Source organism: Lathamus discolor, chromosome 5, assembly GCF_037157495.1.
Source record: "Lathamus discolor isolate bLatDis1 chromosome 5, bLatDis1.hap1, whole genome shotgun sequence".
In the NCBI taxonomy this organism is placed as follows: domain Eukaryota; kingdom Metazoa; phylum Chordata; class Aves; order Psittaciformes; family Psittacidae; genus Lathamus; species Lathamus discolor.
Window position 1 is genome coordinate 12,133,850 of NC_088888.1, and position 22,046 is coordinate 12,155,895.

At 39.2% G+C, this 22,046-nt stretch overlaps 1 protein-coding gene across 6 annotated transcripts in view; it reads left to right on the plus strand.

The window, feature by feature from the left end:
- ENAH (ENAH actin regulator) overlaps positions 1 to 22,046 on the plus strand; it is a 96,923-nt gene that overhangs the window by 26,998 nt on the left and 47,879 nt on the right. The window lies entirely within an intron of this gene.

Genomic DNA, 22,046 nt, shown 5'->3' on the forward strand with positions numbered 1-22,046 from the left:
CTCAGAACAGTAATGTAAAGTAAGGAGTTCTGTTTTGTTTCTTGCCCCCCCCTGCAAGAAGTTATCTGTACATGTGCTAGCATTTGTAATGAAAACATTTGTCTCTGCTGCTTTCTCACCCCAAAAATATAAAATTAGGCTCTCCATCAGCATATGGGAAACAATGACACAAGTACTTGTCCTATTTTTTGGGGGGACAGATTGTGTTTTTTTTAACAGCCCTGAAAGCCTTTGTGTATCCTGTGGCAGTTGAGTATCTAAGGAGGCAGAACATTCTGCTGTAACCATACAGAGCTCATACTGTAATTTGTTACCCTGGGACTCAGAATTAATCAGGTGCCAGCTCATAATTTGCCAGGAGCATTTCTGGACACCACTATTTGAGGGGCTGTGTATCCCAGGCAGATAAGTCAAATACAAATGAATTAGAGGAGGGTGAAAAACCCCAGGCAGAACACTTGTAAGGATATAAAGCTGTCTCTAGCTAGCGTTGATGAGGTATTCTGAATTCAGTTTGTGTTTTTTGAGAAGACTTTTTTCCATTCCCTAAACTACCAACATAAGTGCAAGTGTTTAGATCCTTGCTCAGTTGATTTCTTACATGTAACTTTGTCTTCAGTGTCAAAGGAGGTTGGGATATTCCTGGCATCCATGTTTTTTACTGCCATGGATACTGAGGGCTGTGATGCAGAGGCTCATATGACACAGCAACTTGTTTTGGGCCACCAGCTGGTGCTGTAGTTGCAAATTAGTTGAGCTGTAGCTTCGGACCCTAATGAAGTTATGCATGCTTCTTGGGTGTTTCTCAGACATGGGACCAGAGCCATAGTCTGGGGACATCTGAGCTAGGTTCATTTGGCTGATGGATTCTTCCTCCATGCTTTCTGAAACAGCAGCCTGCTGATCTGAAAACGATAAACCCAGCACCTACTGAGTGCTGCAATACAGTTAGTAACTCTGCTGGCTCTTGACCTCAGTTTGCATAGAGCCAGCATCAGTCTGCTCTGTGGCAGGGTTCATCCACAGCAGATACCTGTGAGCTGAATGCCCTGGGGCAGTGAAGGCATTGACTTACACTGCTTCCCTGGGTCCTCTGTACAGTGGAGTCCTTTGTACAGCGGGGTTCTGTCCCACCCCACATGTGTCTGCGTGTGTGCTCCCATGGTTGCAAGGCTCAAGGGCTGCACTACACAGAGGCACCCCTAAAAGACCAAGTTGTGCAGCAAGAATCAAATAAACTTATCTTGACATCTCTGCCTTTTTCAGGATCTTGCGTGAGATTTCACAATAGTTCCAAACAGCCTGTTCTAGTATTTCACTGCTGTTAGGGGAATTTTCCTAATACCGATTCTTGTTTATTAAGGATGTCGTTAGTACATTCCCAGGTTTTTGCCTCTGTGTTGAATGGTTTGCTCTTGTATTTTCTAACCCCTATGACTTTTTGATGCACTTCTGCCTTCCCAAGTTGTTTATCAGCTGTAGTCCAAAGCATACTACTTTGTGCTCTTGTTTTTGGAAAGCTAATTAAAATTACTTTTCTCGTTTACATTTTACATCTACCTCCATTTTACTTATTAGTTACACGGTGATGTTTTAGCTACCAAAATGATATATTTAGTGTGCAGCGCTTTTTCCTTTCCTTTTTTTTTCCTTGACTCCTGTTTATTTCTCCACATGCAGAGTAGGCTGGATACTGATGAAAGGTAATGCCTGTCTCTGTGTGATCTCTTGTCCTTCCTGGTAGCAGGGTGGTACTTTGTGTGTATTCTTTTATGTGCCTGTGTTACTTGAGCCAGTTTATTACGGACAGTTCCCGAATAACCACTAGCAGGTACAACTTTTGTTTTCCTCATTTTAAGTATTCAAGGTCAGGCTGGATGGGCCTAGGAGCAACCTGGTTTAGTGGAAGGTGTCCCTGCTTGTGGCTTTAAGCTGTAAGGCCGCATCCATTCCATGGTTCTGTGATTCTTTTTCATGACAAGCTACTTATCAATAGATTTGTCACAGAAAAGGTTGTAAAGTGCTAAATCTTACGTTCCACAAGTAACTGGCAGTCTAGGTTTTTATGAGCATGTTCATCATACTTTGTGGTAAATTTGCCTCTCAACAGGAAGTTCTTGGTCTTGGCAGTAATGGCACTGTTTGAATTGTTTTGGCTAAGCCAGTATTAACACCTCTAGACCCTTACAGTGTGAATGCTGGGAACTCAGCGTCTCTGGCCAACCTGTTGCAGGGCCTCACCACCCTTACAGGGAAGAATTTCTTCCTAATGTCTAACGTAAATCTTCTCTCTGTCAGTTTAAAGCCATTCCCCCTTGTCGTGTCACTACAGTCCCGTGTCAAAAGTCCCTCTCGAGCTTTCTTGTCCCCCCCTTTAGGTACTGGAAACAGTACTTTATAAAAAAAAAAAACAAACCTTTTAATACAGGTATTCCCTATTGGCTTTTTCTGCCATATAAAAGACTTCATTTGTATTTTCATGAGTCCGCTCTATAAACTGAACATATTTACCTGACAGCAGTAGTTCTGCTTCAGGATGCTGCTTCACCCCTTGGAAGACTTTTTGTAGTTGTTTCTTCAGCTGTTGAGGTGAAGGAAACACTTGTGCTTGTGGTGGATCCCACTGTACACTGTATTTTGTGAGGCATTGTGACTAGCATTTATTTGGCCCCTATGCGACTTTTCCAATTGGTTTGAATGTTCACTTCACATGTGTTGACTACTTTTCAGTCCACTGTTAGGCAGGAAGAGGTAATGGAATTTTTCTTTAAAGTGGCTAGTGAAGTTTTGGGCTTTTTTCTGTTGGTTTTGTTGGGGTTTTTTGGGGGGTGGGAATTCTTGCTCCTGTGAACATCTGTGCGTGCCACAATTTAGCAACTACAAGTTGTTAAAGAACACTGCCTAGTGTTTGGTGGAAGGAGCTGTGTTGACATATCTAGTTTTAAATAAACTTTGTGTCCTGGTTTGAGTGCAGATGATGCTGTTAGTCTGACCGAGTACCATAAGGAAAACAGCTACTGAAAGGAAAACAGCTACTGACATTCAGACTACTGTTTTAACAAGGCCTGGATTTGATTAGACTGCTTAGGTCACTGGCAGCATTTGATTGCTGGAATAAAAGCTGAAGTAACTGGTTTCTAAACCAAACCAGAGCTTTGGATTATTCAGTCGGGGTAGCTAGCCAGTTTGCTGGGGCTTCTTTCATCCTACGGTCTCCAACAGCCTTCCTGTAGCTTTCTGCTTCATCCACTCCTTGCTGGCAATCAGCACCTTGTGTCCCCCTGCTTGTTTTTTACACCGTATGAATCCATTTGTCTTAATTTTAGCTTTGTAAAAAGCTGTGAAGCACTCCTTGAGGCAACTTGGGTGAGGATACAGAAACGGAATTGCTGCATGGAGTAACATGTGCTTCTAATAGTTCGTGCTTACATTATCCTCACTGGCATGCTGGTAGATGGGTTCAGAAGTAGTGTGCAGTCTGACAAAATGTGATTAGTCTGCACTTACTGGGACACATAGTGTCTGGGAAACCCTGATGTTAGTCTTGAAGGGCTTTATCTCAACAGTCTTGCTTGATAGCCTTTGGGAGCTTTTTTTCCAAAACAAATGACTCACAGCTCTTGGGTGTACTGCATAGATGCAGTGAATGCTGTCCTTTGTACATAGGAGGAGGGAGAACAAGCAGTTTACCTTTTTGCTTTCAAAGATAATGATCACCTTTAAAAACAAAGAAAGAAAGACAACTAATTTGCTGATGTAGGGGGAAAAAAAGGTCAAAATGGAAATAAGTTTAAAGCGTATGATTTTCTGAAGTCTGTAAGAAGCTTGTTAGTGTTTTCTGGAGCATCACCTTTTCATTTTACACGTGCACAAGGGTAAACTGAGTTATGTTGACTTTGTTTCATGCTACATGAAGCAAATTTTTATTGTTACCTTTCATGACATGTTTTTTAAGTGTGGATTTGGACAACTGAATATGCACAAAGGGAAAATTGATTATGCTGTATCAGGGACCAGCTAATTGAACTGTGGTTATAGCATATAGAATCATAGTATTGTTAGGGTTGGAAAGGACCTTAAGATCATCTAGCTCCAACCTCGCTTGAATACTGCCATGGACAGAGCATTTACTACTTCTTTGGGCAGCCTGTTCCAGTGCCTCACCACCTTCGCAGTAAAGGACTTCTTCCTTATATCTGACCTGAACTTCCTCTGTTTCAGTTTTAACCCATTACCCCTTGTCCTACCATTACAGTCCCTAATGAAGAGTCCTTCCCCAGCATCCTTGTAGGCCCCCTTCAGATACTGAAAGGCTGCTGTGAGGTCTCCATGCAGCTTCTCTTCTGCAGGCTGAACAGCCCCAACTTCCTTAGGCTGTCTTCATACCCACACATGGCATAAAACTGATAATAAAACTCTTTTCTCTGTGTCTCCCACAAAATGCATACTGAAGGTTGGTGGTGTAGTTTGCCTGTTCTTGTTTGCTTACCTCAGGTTTGCAGTTGATCAGATAACATATTCCAGAATATGAATGCTCAGCTAGACTGAAAATGCAATATCGTGTTAAACCCCTTGTCTTGTGCATGGCTTACTTTTAAAAAGTGCATTTTTAAAGAAATGCTTTTGTGGGGCAAGTAACAACAGAAGATAACTAAGTTTTGTTAAGAGAAGAGCTTCAGAGCAGCCCTGTGGAGAAGGACTTGGGGGTGTTGGTTGAGATAATGAACATGAGCAGTCTTCAGTGTGCGCTTGCAGCCCAGAAAGCCAACCGTATCCTGGGCTGCATCAAAAGGAGCGTGACCAGCAGGTCGAAGGAGGTGATCCTGCCCCTCTACTCTGCTCTCGTGAGACCTCACCTGGAGTATTGTGTGCAGTTCTGGTGTCCTCAACATAAAAAGGACATGGAACTGCTGGAACAAGTCCAGAGGAGGCCACGAGGATGATCAGGGGACTGGAGCACCTCCCGTATGAAGACAGGCTGAGAAAGTTGGGGCTGTTCAGCCTGGAGAAGGGAAGGCTGCGTGGGGACCTCATAGCAGCCTTCCCGTATCTGAAGGGGGCCTATAGGGATGCTGGGGAGGGACTCTTCATCAGGGACTGTAATGATAGGACATGGGGTAACGGGTTAAAACTTAAACAGGGGAAGTTTAGATTGGATATAAGGAGGAAATTCTTTCCTGTTAGGGTGGTGAGGCACTGGAATGGGTTGCCCAGGGCGGTTGTGAATGCTCCATCCCTGACGGTATTCAAGGCCAGGTTGGTCAGAGCCTTGGGTGACATGGTTTAGTGTGAGGTGTCCCTGCCCATGGCAGGGGGGCTGGAACTGGATGATCTTGAGGTCCTTTCCAACCCTAAGTATTCTATGATTCTGTGTAGTTGGTGTTATCAAACTGATGTGTGCATAGTAGTATATGACTATAGCTTGAGTTAAAAACGCAGACACCCCAAATCCAACCCAACCCAAATGAAAGCCCCAGAACTGCCTGAAAGCTCTTTTTTTTCAAGCAGAACCTGAAGGCTCTGGTTAGAGAGTAGAATTCCCAAAGTTGCTGTTACGAAGGAAGATGCAAGACACTCCCTGTGTGGTTTAAAAATTAAACTACAGAGTGTACCTATTAGAAGGGTGTGATGATACTGGAAAAACCCAGCCTAGTAGTAAATGCTGTAAATTGCAGAACTTTGTCCCATGCCATTAAGCTTTAAGGTATTTTAGCACTTAAATGACTATTATAGCAACATGATAAATTAAAATGCTTATTAAAATAACCCAAGATTGCCTGGAAAAGATGGTTTCTAAAACACATTTGGAGCTGGAGAGGAAAGATGGTACAACGGTTGGACTGTTGCTCTAGAGTAATGAAAGCTGCGTTAAATTTCTAGCTCTGTAACAGCCATCTTGTACAATGAAAGAGACCCATGGGATGCCAGCTGGATTGTGCTGCTTTTATACTTCAAAATAGCATTTTCCAATAGTTACTGCTGGATTAGCTGAACCAGCGAAAGTCTCTGGTCAGATAAAGCTCTCTGGCACTTGCAGTTAGCGCAAACCTTAACAATGGATATGCTGATAAGGAGTCTTAGTTTTCCAGTATGAACAAAATCGTTCTTCAAGTCACCTTTGCATTATAGTTACTCCACTAAGTAATATATTAGCACAAAAAATCAAGGGATACATAATTATACTTTTAAATATTCTTTTTCCAGTTGGAGCTCACAGATGATTTGGGTTTTTTTGCAGTTGGAAAACAATGGTTAGTATAAGTCTCTACCTTTTTTATGCCACTGATGTATTTTAATACTTTTAATATTAAAACCTCAGAATGAAAGCCTTATTGGCTAGAGCTGCTGTTCTGTTTAGGTGTTTGTATGGGTGTGTGCTATACGGAATTTATACTTTCAATTCAGTGAGAAGTGTTTGCTGATGTAATGAGTCACTGAATCATAGAATCATAGAATAGTTAGGGTTGGAAAGGATCTCAAGATCATCTAGTTCCAACCCCCCTGCCATGGACAGGGACACCTCACACTAAACCATCCTACACAAGGCTTCATCCAACCTGGCCTTGAACACCGCCAGTGATGGAGCACTCACAACCTCCCGGGGCAACCGATTCCAGTGCCTCAGCACCCTAACAGGTAAGAATTTCCTCCTTATATCCAATTTAAACTTCCCCTGTTTAAGTTTTAACCCGTTACCCCTTGTCCTGTCACTACAGTCCCTGACAAAGAGTCCCTCCCCAGCATCTCTATCCAGTCCCTGAAGAAACTTAGGAAAGTATTAGCAGAAGAATTAAGTCCAAAGTAGTAGTAACCTGTGTGCTACTTCCAGTTTTAGTACTTGGGCTTTCAATGTGAGATAGGTGAAGTGAGATAAGGTAAAGTGAGTTACACTTCTTAAAGAGACAGAATAATCGACATCTTATTATAATTGATATTAGAAATGTGTCTAAATATCTCTTCCAGATTTGATAGCAATGTAATAAATGCACTCTTACTAGATCAGGGTTTTTTAAATCTTATTGCTGTTTTGAAAACCTTATTTTCCTGTTTTTCTAGTAAAGGAAGCCAGCAACTACTTTTCTCCCTGCTCTAAAAGGAAAAAATACTGTTGTCAGAACTTTCAGGGGCTTCCTGAATAATGCTGGTAATATAATAGTGTCCAAAAGCCTTGTGCAATGGATTTTGGTTTTTATATAATGCATTATGTATACAATGTAACATAAAAATGTAAATAACTATAGGCTTTTTTTCTTCAAGTAATGTTTTCTGTAGATTTAGCTCACTCTGGAGTCAAATCCTGTACCCAAATACAAACAGATTCACATGTGGAAGTCTGGATTTGTTGAATAATCATTTGTGCTTGTTCATGCAGATATACTTCAGTAACGTATGAATGGTCATGTCTGGGGGTTCTTTAAAATGAATTTGATTTCTCGGGAAATGCAGTCTCCTTTTGCTGCTGTTACCAGTAGTGTGATGCAGTTTCTTCTAGGGGATAGAGGTCGGTGGAACAGAAGTCCTTCAGGTGAACATGGATGATGTCCCTATTACTGGAAACCATAGAATCTGAGAATAATTAGGGTTGGAAAGAGCCTTCAGAGCTCATCCAGTCCAACCTGCCTGTGGTGAGCAGGGACATACTCAACTAGATCAGGTTGCCCAGAACCACATCCAGGCTAGCCTTGAATGTCTCCAGGGATGGCACATCCACCACCTCTCTGGGCAATGTGTTTAACAGATTAGCATACTTAAAGTTACTGTGAAACAGAATTGACTTTCAAGTCTTAAAATTCAGGCTTTGTCTCAAAAAATGAGCATTTGCAAAACAGAGGGAACATCTGGGGAGAACTGCCTAGGAATTGAGACCAGGAAACCAGAGCAAGCACAGTTTCTCACTGTTTAACTTGGTCATGTTTTCTGTTGTGAAGGCAGATCTCAATGACAACACTGAAGAAGCTATCAAACAAAACATCCTGAAATGGGGAAAAAAAAAGTAGTGTAATCTCAGACAATAATTACATTGCCAAGAGGTTTGAAACACTAGAAGGCCTGCTGTCTGGAAAAACAGTGTGTAATGTCATGATAAAGATGTTGATCAATAACTTTTATGAACTAGCATCATAATTTAGTCATTTCTTGTACATGTGTGTTGTCTGCTCTGGAGAAAGACTGCTCTTTGTGTAATTTCTTTTATTTTTTCCACAGGGTAACCTTTTTTGTAGAGTTTTGATAATAGACCTATTTCAGCAAGGCAAGATGAGCTGAAAAATAGTTCTTGTTATGGGATGCCAATTCAAATGCCCATTTATGCTAGCTATTCTGCATGGATAAAACCCCTTCAAACAAGTGTTTTGAGCACACATCTGCATTGATACACTTCAGTTCAAGAGCTGTGTGCTTACTGCCACTTCACTCTAGCTGCTTAATTTTTATTGCAAGAGATGCATGAAATAGCTGACATTATGAGGAAATCACAGTTCTACTCGATGGTTGGTGATGCATCTAGATCATCCCTTTTTCTAGGCCAGAGCATCAGATGTAGTGAATGCACAAATGTTAATTATTAATTAGATTGAATTAGTTACTGCAGTCATCTCTTGGTGATCAAAGTGGGTCACCAACACTCAGAATACTTTTGCAATGAATTCTAGCATTGATTTTCATATTTCAGCTTGTGCTGTTTGGCTATTAGTTTGGATAGGAAGAGCAGAACTCTTCAAGCCTTTTGCTTACATCCTCATTGATGTAAAAATAACCTGTTCCTTTCTGTCAGAATTATAGTAGCACATGCAGTAGAGGATGGAATCATCTGAATCCCTCCACCAGCTCCTGAAAAAAGGATTTTCTTATGGTACTATAGAACAGTGGTAGAATTTTCAGATCAAATCACCTTTACTACCTTTTCATCAAAACCATTAGCGGATGAAGCCAAACCATGCACTTTGGGTAATGCAAGTCTTTTTACTTTTTGCTGTTAAGTAACACTGTATGGAAAGTGATCACAGGTCCGAATGATTACACGTTAATTTAAACTGCATTTAATAGAAGAGTGTGTGAGAGCGGGTTTCTACATAAGGGACTAGATTTTAAAGACAAGCCTGAGTACCTTGAGGGAAGTATATTAGTAAAAAATGCTGGGAAAAGTGAGGAAATGGGATGTGTGTGGGGTGGAATCAGGTCCTTCTTCAAGTTAGAGGCTTCCAACCCAAACCATTCTATCATTCTTCCAAGATCTTGGCTGACTTGAAGTCCAACTTGGAAGAGCGGCTTCTGAAATAGCTGTGTGAGTAACCACTTCAAGAGGCTATTACTAGTAAGTAGGGATTAGGAGAAGTGAGAAGATAATCACTTGTTTAAAAAGTGGTATTTTAGGATTAAATGGTGTGGGAAAGAAACCGAAGTTGTTCTGAATAAGGCTGAGTTAGACTTGCCAAAGAGTAATTTGGATCAAAGAAGAGAAGAGTAAAAGAAAAATGTGCTATTTGGTGAGTAAATGCAGTAGTTTGGCATGAAAGTTGAATTCGTATTTTAATATAGGTGATAACTTTGACTATGTTCAAAAGCAAATGTAAATAAACCATAACTGAAGTGGAGGCAGGATGCTTCCAGGTTGTGTCAACTTGATGATAACAGCCTCTTTTTGAATTGTGGTGGAATTTGTATGTGGAAACCCGTGCTCGGGAAGGGAGTAGAGCACTACTGTACAGACGTAAGTGGAAATTTAGTATTCCTTTGTTTTACAGGTGATCACAAATGTCTGTACCGAATATACAACATGAGAATGTTCATTAGATCTTCCATACAAGGGAGCAGTTGTAGCTGGAGTGGGTTTTACAGATCACTGTTTACTACACCATGTCTGGCATTGGGTTACTTAAGAATTCACTTGTATAGAGTTGCTTGAATAAGACCCAGAACTTTACCTTATCCTGGAGCCCTCAGAAATAACGACCAGGTTGTGAAGAGGTGTTTTTATATGTGAAGTATTTTGTAGTACAGACTTGGTAAGAGATTGCAGAAGTCCATGCATCAGTCTTGCGTGCTTTGCTGGGAGGAAAGCATGCGAGAAATAAGGCTTATTGCACAAAAGGCTGCCTGGTTTTGTCTTATTGACTAACTATAGGTAATTTTACCACAATGTTTTTCGCTTTTTTGTTGTCCCAAAAAGAATTACCGAGAATTATAGGATTGTTTAACATGAATTTTGGCCTATTTTTTTCCTAATTAAGAGAATTCTACAACTTGATAATTTAGTATTATCAGTTATTCTTTTTTTCTTAATATGTCCTGGATTTTTAAAGGTGTTTTTTGGTGTATATTTGATATCAAATCTAAAAACAGGAAGTGTGTGTATTGAAAATATGTGTGTATGCATGTGGGATAAGGAATATCTTCACTTCAAAATACATACATTGCTTTCTAAAGAACATCAAGCTGGAGTAGAATAAACGTAGCACAGATTAAGCCTTGAAGAGTACATTTCATTTAGGGAACAGAAAGTATTTCAATATTGACTTGAGAAAATGGAGATGTTGCTTTGTCTTTTTGTGCTTTTTGTGAAGAATAGGAAGAAAACAGTATTGTACTAGGTATGGTGTGCCTTTCAGAATGCTAGGATTAGTAACACGATGGATGCTTCTGGCTTTGTAGTTGCCTATTAATGCTATTGTCAGGTTACTGAAACAAATAGTTTACTACCCTGGTTGTTTTTTTTTCTTCTAAAGTGTATTCAGAAAATACTAATAGTCTTTAGGGAGAATCTTTATCATAGTCATAAGAACATCACTTTTCAGTATCTCAGCATTGTAAAAAGATATGCTGACACCTTTCTTCTGCAGTGTTTAGTAAATATTGACTGCTGTGTCAAAGAAACTGCTATTTATAAGGCTAGTATAAGTTCAGTTTTGAGTTCTGTGGCTTTCTTGTGAACTTAATGATATATTCTGTGCCCTGTGAGCTGCTTCTGTGTGAAAACACAGCCTAGTAAAACCTGACAATTTTTACAGTTCTTTCTGGCAGGCCATAAATTAGGTGTGTGCTTGAAGCATACAGAAAAAGAATACTGTATTTCAAAGTGGGCCTTTTCTTGTCCATTGTTTCTAAATCGGGGAGAGGCATCTCTTTACTGAATACCTTCTTCATGCAAAGGAAGTGCCGGTCTCCATGCAGCCTGTGCCTCTAAAGTGTGCTGCAATGAGTGAGTGGCTTGGTTCAGAAAGCAGCATAGGTGCTGCTAGTTGATAGTGGATGGAGGTTGTGTGTGATGAGATGGACATGGGTGAGATTGGGAGGCAGCGGCTCCTGTGGAGCAGGAGTTCGTGGTTTGGTTATATGGGGAGAGATGGTCTCACCTGGAAGAGTGAGAATGGCACCTCTGGGATTAGGGGATTTGAGGAGTCAGGTCATGTTAACCAAGGGCTGTGGAGAGAGTGAAGTAAGGCAATTGCTGGAGCAAGAAAGCATAAAGTAGGGAAGGGAGGAATATGGGAGAGGGGAGGTGAAAGAGTGAGGTGGCTGCAGCAGGTAGCACAGATGTGAAAACGGAAAGCCTTGCCTAAGGACAAAAGGAGTGTGAAATGTATGTTGTTAATTTGGGAGAAGAATATTCCAATAAAATGAGGTGCTAAGGCAGTAATTGTCATAAATACGGTACTTAAGATATGTCTGCTATTCAGTGGGGTCTTCTGAAAGTTATTTTATCTTTTCTAGAGCCATAGAATGACTTAGTCAAGGTGAGAGAGTGCTCAGAGTTCATCTGCTCCAGTCCCCTGCTTGGAACAGGCTATCCTGTTAGGTTGGGTTGCTTTGGGCCTTGTCCAGCTGAATTTGGAAGTCTCCAAGGTAAAGATTCCACAGCTCCCCAGGGCAACCTGTCCCAGTGCTTCACCGGTCTTTTAGTGCAACTTCTTACCTGGTTGGAAGTTCCTTTTCTGCAACTTTTGATCATTACTTCTCATCCTTCTGTATGGTGCTTTTGAGAAGATTCTGACTGTATTCTGTGTTAATGACCTACTGAGTACCTGAGAGTGGCAGTTACCTTCCTGTCTCAGCTTAAGATCGAACAAACACAGAAGTCTCAGCCTCTCCTCATGTATCTTTTCTCTACCCCCGCCAATGCTTTTCTGTCTGATTTACTCTAATTTGTCAAAGTCTTTCCTTCTACTGGGGAGCCTGAAACTGGTTTCAAATGATAGGCACAAAGACCAGATGTGGTCTGAGGGGAATAATCACCTTCTACAGCTTGGTGGTTGTTTTGTCCCAGGTTTTGCTCCAGCCCTCAAGTTTCTCGAGGTTTTTGTTCAGCTGGTTTCTCCAGCCTGCTGAGTCACCTCTGAAAGGTAGCTCTGCTGCCCAGCATATCAGTCTATCCCAATTTAGGAAAAGCCATCACAGGCCTGCTAAAGTTGCATCCCATTTTCCTGGTCATTAACAAGGACATTGAACAGTATCAAGAGCTGGTATTGAGAAATTCACCAGTAATGTTGTTACCATGTAGCTACTTCCACCCTTGTTGGCTGCACACTATTCAATTCAGTAGACTCTCTATACCCATTTTATCTAGCTGGGGCACCTAACTTCATTTTCCTCTACTGCAGGTAGTGTTCCAGTACTCACACAGACCTGGGAAGTCTGAGAACAGAACTTGCCAGTAGACACCAAGGCAAATGTAGCCTTTTCTGTGTCCTTTGCTGCTAGATAACCTGTCTTGTTTCTGCAGTAGACCCACGTTTTCCTTGATTAATTCCTGCTAATGTCAACTTGGTGTCTTAAAAGTGAGTTCTCAATTAACAAAATATGATTATTTTTACTTTCATATTTTAGATGAGATTTTTAGAAAGACTCTTAGAAGAATCTTGTAATGAACTACGAGTTGCATATTTGCATATTAACACTGGGGCCATAATGACTCAATCAGAGATCAGCCATGTTTCCCTTACACAGCTCTCTACATCAGAGGCAGCCATTATATTAAATAGGTAATGTAAAAGTGCTACTATCTTGCTATTCCAGGAGGAGCTGGGCATTCTTTATCTGAAAGTAAAATGAGTTACATGATCTGCAGTAATGGTAATGCAGTGATGGATTCTGTTGCAGTGTCTGTTCAAGAACTCAGATTGCCTGGGGAATCTGGACTCTGAAAGCTGTGATTTATATCGTGTGTCAAAAGCTTAAGAAATAACATAATAAGGTCACTTTCTGTTAAAATATGTATAGAAGGTAGGAAATGTATGTGAAGTGATTTCTCACAGGAAATCATCAACTGTCAGACTAGTTGCTGAAGATGTTGTTTTTCATGCCCACTAAAAAAGGCTTTACACAGTTATGACTGTGTTCAGCTTTGTGGAAACGTAGCAAGAAAAGCAGCAAGCCATCAAAAATAGCCCATTTGTAGGAAAGAAGCAGTGGATCTAGGTAGCTTTTGGCCCTGGTCTTTAAGACCTGTAGGTTTAAAGATTTGAACTTTTGCTGAACAGGACCAATCATGATAGATTTAAAGGTATCGATTTTATGACTGTTAGCTTTGTTCAGTTACAGCATACCCCGGTGCTTACAATTCCCAGGTTGTGCTGAAGAGCTTGTTTTCTATTAGATTGTGAAAAGATAGGCAAACCAGGGAACTTAATTTTGATGAAAATCTGCCTTGAGATGGATGAAAGTCATGTTAGAAATCTTCTGCTCCTGTTTTACTGCTCAGTAGAATCACTCTCCAAACAGCATTAGCCTTACTGTGCCAAAACCTTTGGCATGCAATGCCACCCTATCGAATCTGCATTGAGGAAATGTCATCTGTTTAAATTGCTGCATAGATCCTCCATAACCTTTTTAGTATAAGTAAAATAGTAAATGGCCTGGAGAAATATGTTGGAAGAATCAGTGGAAAAATGGGTTTGATTACAACAATGCAGTGTGTTCAGGGAAAATATCTGGATAAATAACCCAAAATACTATGTCTAAGAGAATACCCTGTGTAAAAGGATAAAAGAAAACAAGAATATGGATGTATGCATGGAGGAAGTAAACTGAATTATCGTATTTCATGGTTCTATGGAGTCTAAATGTAAGACTTTATTTTACCAGTATAAAAGTAGTGGCTAGAAAGATTCTGCCCCACCAGTGCAAATGTATTGTAATGAAATAGTCTCTGTGTAGTTTTGAAATTTTTTTCCCAAAACGTCTGTTGGAAACAGTTTTTGAAAAAAATATTAATTATGGGATGAAAAATCTGGAAAATTCTAGAATAAATTGGGAAAATACTGCTTTTGTTACTTGTTGTTTGTTTTGTTGACCATCCTCAAAGCTAAATAATGAAGGCTTTTAACAAAGTATATCCATGAAGTTATCACTAGGTTTGCATACAAGGCAAGGACCAAATTGTGTGTGTAAAATTCCCGTATACCAAAGCTCTTACTTCTCTATCTCGTAACTTGAAATTTTAAGTAAACCTGGTATTTATTTGGTGGTAAAGTTTGGACAAAGTGAATTCTTCACTGGGATTTAAAATCTTACATTTTGTTTTAAGCATCCAAAGTATTGTCTTCTCCCAGGCTGAGCGTGCTTTTTGGACATGTACAACACTCTAGTGCTGTTTTTTTCTAATCCAAGCTAGTTTAAAGGAAAACCTGGAACCTGAAGTGCAAGCTGTGAAGAACTGTTCCTCTTAAACAGAAATAGATAAATATCTGGGTAGTACAGTAATACAAACAAGTAAAGGTTAAAAAAGGTTAGCAGGTAACCTGTGGAAAATTAAGTGATGGCAATGAAGTCGTGAATTGGATCATGGGGTTTTTCTAGGTAAGTTTTGAGCATGTCTGGTTTTGTAGAAAGCGATTTGTGCTATGGATGATAAAAGTTAGGAATTTTATTCTTCCTTTTTACAAAGCAAGACAGTTGTTCCTTTTGTCTACTGAAATAATTGCTTAAAACCCACCCCTCTGTGTATTAAACAGCTTTATTTTCTATTCCTGTTTGAAAATTGTGATACCTGAGTTTGGGTTATCATTGAGTTTCGTTAGTTTAAGATTTGAGAAGTGATGGCTTGTGCTGGTTAAATAGTTCCGTGCCTGAAATGTCTACATGCTCTAGGTATTTTGGTATCATCTTCAGTTTGAAATGAAAATTTGAAGGTTCATTTTAGAGAGCATTTAGGAATCTAAGTTTAGGATGGAGTTTGTAACTAAATACGGTTAAGTCACATATGGATAATAATATATAATAACAATTGCTATTATATTATTGCATATTATAGATATGGTTAGCCATTGTTAATATAACTAGTTTCATACTATTAAATATCCATGGGTTTCAGTCTGTTAATTCCTATCAATCCTTTGTTTTTATAAAGGTTCATCACTGTAGTGTGGCTTTTTCTTGGTTTGACTGTAATCATGTTCTCTCTTGGATATCCCTGATTCCCTTTGAGGGAATGAGTGAATTTTATGTATGGTATAATATGGTATATTCTCCCATAAGTATAATCATCAGTATATAACAAACCTGGAGACACGATTGAATTGCCCGCTCGAAATTCCATCATCTGTTGTATGAAATACTCTTATGTTAAATATGGACCATGAAACAATGTTATAAGAAAATCCTGGGGCTATAAATTGATAATTCTGTGTGGAAAGTGGACTTTCATTTGACATCAACGTGTTCTCTTAAATGATACTTATTTTTCTGGCTGAGTGTCCTGCAATGATTTCCTTCATCTGTTTGATATTCACCTGCTGTTACAGAACAAGCTACAGCTGCAAAGTTGTGAAGGAACAGATTTATAGCAACAAGAGAAATTTATTCTGTGAATTTCACTTGCTTCAAGAACAGATTGCTCTTAAATTAAATGCTTTTGGACATAAGATGAAAAGCAGTTTTCTTCCAATGGAAGGTACTCATTGAGCAAATAAAGTTTTCAATAAACTGTGTAAGACTAAAACTCTGGAATGGAGTGTTGCAGAATTCTGTGCCAAAAGCAAAGCACCTTTCCTTTGCCAGCTATTAATGCCAGTGTTTAGATTCAGTTTTCCTTCCTTCTCAAGGTGCAGTAGTAGTTTTATTTCTGATTGGAACTTCCCTGTGCAGGATTTCCCTCTGGTCTCTGTTGCAGCTAATCTATATTCAGAGTAATTCATGAGAAGAAAAAGTGGGAGAGATGAATGAATCTCTCGGTTATCAGAGACAAAAAAGTGGGAGAGATGAATGAATTTGTTATCAATCAAAAGTTTTCTAGGCACAGGCAAGTACTAACTCATTAGCAAGAGAGCTGTTAGTGAAGCAATTTGAAACTGCTCCCTTCACATTCACCTCCTGGTTGAACAGCAGCTCTTGCTTGGTTTCACCTGCTAGAAGGAATGAGCAACTGCTCTTGTCCTTCGGGGGTTATAGCATCCGAAGAAGAATCTGCATGAAAGCCAGTCACATAAATGAGCTGGTTCCCATTTAGTTTTATTCTAAAACCTGAATAGCAAATAAATTCTGTACTAGCTGAAGTGTTGGAGTGGGCAAGGCACATCATTTGAAGTTGGATGCAGGTAGCATAACACGGCATAGCTCCTTCTGCCATACCGGGCATGTGATGTTCCCTTCCAGCAGCATTTCAGCTATGTTTTAGTAGTGCAGAAAAAGTTGAGTTTCTTACCTTTTAACTGAGAATGAGTTACAGAGGCCATGAATTTATTGTAAGATCTATGTTAACCTTTGCTGAGCCCAAATGGATTATATTTTTTCATGATGCCCTGTTCATGGCTTGGATGCCGGTGTAGTTGGCAGGAGGAGATGGTAATTGTTATCCTCAGCTTTCTCTGAGATTTGCTTTTTGGCTTAAATTCAAAAAATGAGTAAAATTAAAGCAGTGGATTAGGAGTTAAAAACTGAAGTGACTCAAAGTTTATTCTTTCCCCCACCCTCAAATTCAAACCCCTACTCCCAAAAGTAAATCCTAATCTATGCAGTTGAGTTCAATCTGATTCTCAGCAGACCATAATGTGGGGGGATGTTTGAAAGTATTGGGAGCATTTTAATGTTAGCTTTCAGGTACTAGTAAGTAGCTTAACTATTGAGTTACGCCAAATGAGCAGCTTAGAATACATGACAACTTTTGTCTGCAGTGTCTGGTTTGGTTACTGTGTACTCCACCACTACTTTCTATTATGTTGCAGGGTATTTTGTTGTTTGCTTTTTTAACAGCAAAATAGAGAATGTGCATTTTTACTGTGATGTGCCAGGCAGGCTTCAGGATCAAGCAGGGGAAAACCATCTTACAAAACGCCACTGCCAAGATACAAAACTTGTATCTGGACCAGCATCAGCTGCTTATTGAAAATATGTATTTTAAGATGTTAGTACTGGAAGCATTTGGAGTTTCTTTCTAGCTTTGTGCCACATGGTTTGAAAAGCCTCAACAGGCGTTTGATGAATCAGCGTCTCCTTCCATTCCTTCCACAAAGACTGCACACTGAAGAACATGTTGTTATGTTTCTGTAAATTGAGAACATAGCAAAAAACCCCTGAATCACCAGAAGAAGTGGTAAAGGGACAGGATTTTCCAAAAACCTCACTGTTACATCACTGACAAAAATACTAAAGGTTGAGAATTGGAGCAATCGCAGCTTTTCCTCGCTCTTGTTAGTATATTAAATGATCTTTTCGGTGACTGCAATTGTGCTGTTTTCCATATGAGTTTGATTATTTAAGTCTGTTTATTCATTTTAGCTCTTGAGAGAGGAAATCCAAGCATCCACTTTTTGGGAAGAGTAGTAAAAAGAAAATAAAGGCTTAGGTCAGCAGACTGTGCATTGGTGTCACTGTGCATTTTCCTTAAGAACTTGGGATGGCAAAGAATGAACACATTCCGTCTGGGCAAAAGAATGGTGTCTGTTAGGGTTCAGTTTGCTATGGTTTTTGAGCTTTCCATATGATCTCATCACTGGAGGAGGAAAGTATATTCTCCCATAAGAATAATCTTATGATTCATTACTACTGTGTTTTTTTTGTCTGAGCCTTTTGAGTGCCAGACCTCTCCCCACTCTTCTACCCCAAATAAAAACCAGCCACCCTGTATTTGGCTTTATATGGTATTGCTGTAGGTGGACTTAACCAGAATAATGGTTGGCTTTAATAATAAGAACCTTACATCTTTGTCAAGAGAAGAACTCCACCTGACATATATTTATCCAACTATTTGTCAAGCTGTACACTTTGGGAAGAGACCTTGTATCCTTTGTTTCCTAAGTGGCAAGCACTGTTTTGCGTAAATGCTGCCTTTTATCAATTTTCTATTTTACAGGGTATATTTAGCATATGATTTCATATACTTAGTTCAGTAGGTTTTCTTGGGAACAGATAATTTCTTAATCTTTCTTAGTTAATATTTAGATTGTCACTCTAGTTCCCCAGCCCACTGCCCCAGTAAGTCAGCTATCAGTTCTTTGAGCAGCTGTACATTTTGGCCGTAGTATTTGAAGCTTGAGGTGGATCCCCTCACTTGTTCTGTTGCATCCTCTAATGAGTTCTCATGTTGGGAAGGTACAGGCTAATCCAAGTGTAATGTTTCTGGAACCATTATACCTGTGTAGTACACCAGAAGAAGGAAAATCTGTAGCTAGGCAAGTAAACCCTGTAGGCTGCTTTTGAAGGCCTAATGACATGGCAAATAAATGAACATCCTTTATTCTTTTCTTTTGCAACACGACTGTAGACAGTTTGTTTATTTCCCACCAGTGTTAAAGTAATCTGTCTATAAAAAGGGTCTTTGTGACCAGACCAAAGTGATTCTGGTGCAGTGAATGAAGCAAGTCATCCTGGCATCTCACAGTTCCTGCAGTCTAAGGACGTGCATTACAGAAAACCCTGTAGACTGTGAAGAGCTCATGTATAAACACTGAGATCAGTGAAGACCTGTTTCCTGTTAAAAGTACAGCAGGGAAGTGTAATAAGTTAAAAAGGAAGAAATACAATAAATGATGCTGTTCTGATTCAGTCCGCTCTTGTTCCTTTGAACTGAAGTTTAAATTTATATTTGTGGAAGAATACAAAGGGCATTGGCTCAGGTTCTGCTAACAGTCTGTATGTTAAACTTCGCATTTTCCTAGGAAAAGATGGATCATGGAAAGAAAACTGAACTTTGTTTTTTGTTAGATCTGTCAAAGAATAGTCATGAGCTAACAGCATGGATTTTTGATTTACTATAGCCCTTTGAAGTTCAGGTATGCATCTTGTTTTAAAAGTGATTTTTTTGAGACTTAAATGCTAAACTTTGTGGTGTCTATTCGCTGTAATATGCTATATTCAAATATTAAACTATCAAATGGTCATTGAAAAACAGACCTAAAAAGGCTTCCTTGCTAAAGCTCATGCCTCCATGCTTGTCTTCAAAAGAACATGTAGTAACTTTAGAGTGCAGAACTTTTTCCTACTAGAAAGAGATTGCATTAATCTCCCCTACATCTAGTAATGTGCAACTATTGAACCCTGGGACAAGGCTAGCACACTGTGATGTTTTAATTTGTTTCTGACAGGGATAGCTTCATTTTTCTGTCTTACTGCTGCATTCTGATAAACAAAGTGATGGGTGGTGGGAACTGCTGGCAGGAGGGGAGTGTGTCACCTCCAGATTGGTACCTGGATATGAAAATTATAGACCCGGAACATTAAAATTTTAGTTATAGGATTTGTGTGAAATGAAGGCAAAAGGCTTATTGTGTAGTGATTGAATAGGTCAACTGGAAATCGTTTGTATTTGTCATTTTTTAAAGGATGTGAATCATCTTACATTTTTATATGAGAAAGAGTAATCCCCTGCTATTAAGAAAATTCTTTTATTTTAAATGGAGCATGAAGTATTTGAGATCTTGATTTGTGTAATATTTCCAGTTACAAGGCATAGCCCGAGAAGTGGAACTAAAAATAGTTTAACGGTTGTTAAAGAAAAGCTAGAAACTCTACTCAAGGTCAACTTATTTGTGCATATGAATTACGCCACTTGAATACTAAACAGTTCTAAAATGAGTAGGTGTTTTTTTCTTGTTATGTTAAATAATATAATGTAAAAACCTCTGTAAGAGGCCTATGGAAGAACCATGGGAGGGCAAAGAGTGAGAACACTCTGAATAAGAAGATCTGAACTTTGATGGTTTGTCCCTCTAATTAAGCCTTCTGATCACTGTACAATTACTCAATCACACTCTGGTTCTACCTTTATCGTAATTGGAACACATTAGCTTATACTCATAGCCTCAATTTTTAATAGAATCTAAATGATTTCTGTTTTAATCTGTCTGACACATGATTGAGATAAAGTTATTTTTTGGCAAGAACTCTGGAAACCACGTGGCGCTGCTTCCAAATCAGTATCTAGGTCCTGTCACCTATAGTTTATCAGGCCTGTGATTGACCCAACTTCAGATGTAGGCAAAACATGGTTTGGGTTCAGAAATTTTCGAAGTTTCTTGTAATACTATTATGCATTTTAGAAAAAACACTACTGCTTGTTGTGTACTTTGTGAACACATTGTTTCTAGGTTTGAACGTCTAAGACTGAGTGTGCCAAAATACTTCCAAACCAAAGAAATCCAGTCTATTCTTGCATTGTCCTCAGATGAGAGAGCTTTATGTACCTGTGGCATGTTTTTAATGGGACTGTGAAACACCTGAAACTCGTCAATAATTTTATTTTCTTTGCATCTGATCTTTCTTTTTGGATCAGATGTGGTCCTTTTGGTCTAAAATGTAAACTATGCTTAGAAAAGAAGCACTCTATATATGTGTATTATAATTTTACTATCCTTACATTGAACTAATTTCTGGCTAGAAAAAGGTGGTTTAATTAGAGGATGTTATCCCATTCTGATCTAGTTGTTGAATAGGCAATGGGACTACAGCATATATGCTTTTTAAAGTTAGAAATACTGATTCTCTTGTACACATAGGAGACATAATCTCAGTATTCTCTGTTCTCCCCCAGTCTTGAAAAGCATCCCAGTGTCGAGTGCTTTTCCAACTGTTGGAGTGCTGTGGAAAGTGTGATAGAAATTGAGACTATGTTTTCTCAACAATGTCAGTACTGAAAGCTAACAAAACAGCTGGATATGGTGCTGAGGTTTTGTGTGTCAGATGGAAATCATATACTAGGGAATTCAGCATATTCTTGTTGAAAAAACACCAACAAACACAACACCCCCCAAAACCAAGCAACCAAACAATAACAACCCACCAAACACACCCCCCCCCAAAAAAAAAAAAAAACAAGAAAGGCTGGGGAGAGTTGTGTTCTTCCTCCTTTATAAAGTGTGATGGAATATTTCACTCCTTTCGTAATTTATGAAGAATGCATGTCTCTTCAGCCTTCTCAGTTTTCTAAACGGCAGTCCACATTCCTAGCAAGCCAGGCATCATGTGCTTTCTATAATGTTGGATGTACTGGAGTGGTATGTTCAGAGAATTTGCCTTACTGATAAGAAATAATTCCTTTCTATTTTTATTTCCTGTCTGCATCTGGACATATCCTGTAAAGACAATTTGTGTAGTATCACCCTCTCACCTCCTCCTAATAAATAGTGTGTTTATGGTACATCATGCTTTCTTGTGTTTCTAGTTTGATGACATTCATGATGTGCTCCCTTTTAACTTTAGGCTATACAATAGCTTCCAGATGACTGCCATAATAATCGGAATTAGCTACTGATAGCAATTTCCTAATGGAAATGTACTTTTCAGTAATGAGGAGAACCTTTTCTCAGGGAGGAAATGTTATAATTGTAAGAAGGACATTTTTACAATTGTAAGATATGTCAAACCAAAAAGGCATTTAATTTATGAGCAGGTGATTTTTTTGTGCTGAACTTTATCCTGTGTGTGTGTTTCCTTCTATATATGTTAAGATGAACAAGTGGACTTCCAATCCTCATTTCTTGTAAAAGTCGCATGGAGCCAGTGCAACTCCAGATTCTTTGTAATTCAGTCTTTGCAGTAAACTTTGTACAAGGTTATGGCATTTAATTAAAACTTATGGTGGGTGGTGAGCAGAAAGGAGGGGAAAAACCCTGTAGGGG